The sequence below is a fragment of the Dipteris shenzhenensis genome, chromosome 6 (assembly GCF_047967505.1).
Source record: "Dipteris shenzhenensis isolate YYH24624 ecotype China chromosome 6, Dip_SZ_1.0, whole genome shotgun sequence".
Lineage (NCBI taxonomy): Eukaryota > Viridiplantae > Streptophyta > Polypodiopsida > Gleicheniales > Dipteridaceae > Dipteris > Dipteris shenzhenensis.
This window is the reverse complement of record NC_141601.1, coordinates 59170477-59173386: the sequence shown is the minus strand read 5'-3', so window position 1 is coordinate 59173386 and position 2910 is coordinate 59170477.

Below are 2910 nucleotides of genomic sequence, written 5' to 3'. Positions count from 1 at the left end.
TTATTGCCTGTTGATGCATAATCATCACTAGGAAGTGACTGTGTGGTCAAATACCACTCTCGTCAGTTTTGCAGATTTGTCCTTGTAAGTTAGAAGTTGTGTTTTTTTGCAGTGACAGAATATTATGCAGTGTTCTGTAATGGCGTCTGATGCTCTTTCACAGATTGTCACTGAAAAGCTTGACAAGAACAACTTCCAAGCATGAAAGTTTAGAATGACGAATTTCCTTAAGGAAAAAGGCTATTGGGAGTTCATTACTAGAGTTGAATGAGAACCAATTATTCCTAATGTTCCCAATCAACAGGAGTTGCACACATTTAAAGGATGGCATGAGAGAGCCATAAAAGTTATGTACTGGCTGTCTATCAGTATTTCAAATTCTATGATTGTGCATATTCAAGATGCAAGCACACCGAAGGAGGCATGGGATACTTTGATAGAAATGTATAGCACAAATACACAAGCCAAGAAAATGCAGCTCAAGGAGGAGTTGCATAATGTGCAAAGAGAAAATATGAGCATCAATGACTACCACATGAAGGTGAAGAAGATTGCAGATGCACTTGCTTCTATTGGGTTGCCAGTGGAAGATGATGATTTAGTTTCTGTGACCTTGAATGGTCTAGGAAAGAATTATGCACAATTCCGGACATCCATTGCTGTCCGTGCGAATTTTCTTGATTTTGAGGAGTTGATTGTTCTTCTAATTTCTGAAGAGCAGAGAAATGGTAGTGCATCTTCCTCAGGAGGAACTTCAAAAGAAGCTGTCTTCTACTCAAATGCTAGAAGAGGTAGACGTAGAGCAGGCCGATTTGGAGGCCATGGCAGAAATTAGAATATGCAGCAACTTCAAGAAAACTAGTCCTATGGAGGAGGACGTGGTAACTTTAGAGGTAGGGGGAGCCAAAGAGGTCGTGGTGGATGGCAGAGAGGCCAAAATGCAAACAACAATGTTGAATGCTACTACTATGGTAAAATGGGTCATATGGTTAAAGACTGCTATAAAAAGCAGAATGACATCATGACTGAAAAATTGCAGTAAGGCAATTATGCATCCTCTAGTAGATAGGGTGATGACAGAAATGAGCATCTGTTTATGGTGCAGCACATGATCAATTCTGTGACAAGTGCAGAAGAAAGCAATGATGTGTGGTATGTTGACTTAGGTGCATCAAACCACATGACAGGTCATGCAGAGTGGATGCAGGATACAAGGAAAATGGAAAGACCAAGATTTGTGGAGACTGGTGATGATACTGCACATCCTATTGTGCAGATTGGTAAAATTTCTTTGTCTATGTAGCATGGAAAAAAGAAATACTTGTCTGATGTATTTCATGTCCCGAATGTCACCAAGAACCTGGTTTCTATTAGTCAAATGGTTGAGCAGGGCTTGCAGGTTAGATTTAATCCTCATGGATGCTTTGTTGAGGATATGAAAAATAAAGGTCGCTTGATAGCAAAAGGGAAGAAGAAGGGCAGGATGTTTACATTGGGATGTGGACATGCCTGAATTGAGTGCAGTAATGTTTGCACATGGGATCGGTGTAGTTGCAGATATTGATATCTAGCATAAACACATTGGTCATGTTAATGTACAGTGACTTAAATTAATGCAGGCCTAAAATATTGTTGCAGGATTGCCTAAGTTCAAGGTTGCAGAAATGCATAAGGTTTGTGAAGCCTGTCAATTTGGAAAATAGGCAAGGAAACCATTTCCTAGACATGTTCAAGAGAGTAAGAGGCCATTGGAATTAATCCACTTTGATGTGTGGACTACTAAAGCTGCATCTATTGGAGGCTGTCATTATTCTGTCACTTTTATTAATGACTATAGCAAAAAAGTTTGGGTGTATTTTATGAAAAAGAAAAGTGAAGTGTTTGGGCATTTCAAAGCTTTTAAAGCTATGGTTAAAAAAGAAACAGGCCTACAAATAAAATGCCTAAGGTCAGATGGAGGGGGAGAGTACCTCTCAAATGAGTTTGCAAGTTTCCTGCAGGAGCATGGCATAAAGCAGCAATATTCAGCAATATTCATGCATTGCCTATGTTCATGTGCCAGATGAGTTGAGATCCAAGTTGGATCCAAAAGTTGAGAAGTGCATCTTTATTGGTTATTCTCTGTAGCAGAAAGGGTATAGATGCTATAACCCTTCTACTCGTAAGTTTACAGTGAGCAGAGATGTTCTTTTTTCATGAGATGAGTAGCTGGTATAAACCAATAAATGTGATTGATGATGTAGATGCACAAAATGGTAATGCTACACAGAATTCATAGTAGCAATCACAAAATATTAGTGGACCTGTAGTGTCCTTTAGCAATGGTTCACATACTTCGCCATGGACAGGCATATTAAGATCAGGAGGATCTCCTCAAAGCAATGCAGATAGTGGCATGCAAGTATCATGAAAAGGAAAAGAGAAAGTAGATCAGCCCATGGTTGATGTGAATGCAGGTCACTCTTATGTGGATGGTGAATCCAGTGGCTCAGAACAGAGCCTTGATGATGAGTTGGGTATTCCTTCTATTGTTACACCTAGAGTAAGGAAGACAAGGGATGTTTTGAGAGCACCTAGTAGTGAGCCTATTTTGCGCAGGTCTACTAGAGCTAGGTATCCTGTGGATAGGCTGAAATATGATGGATTTATAGCCATTCACTATTCCTATATGGTCAAAGTGATACATGAGCCAGAACCCACTTCTTTTGAGCAAGCCATGGGAAAAGAAAAATGGGAGAAAGCCATGGATGAAGAAATGGATGCCTTGGAAGGAAATGCTACATGGGAATTGGTGTCTTTGCCTAAAGACAAGAATGCAATTGGTTGCGAGTGGGTTTATAAGGTGAAGCACAATGCAGATGGTTTTGTGAATAGAAACAAGGCAAGATTAGTTGTCAAGGGGTATGCACA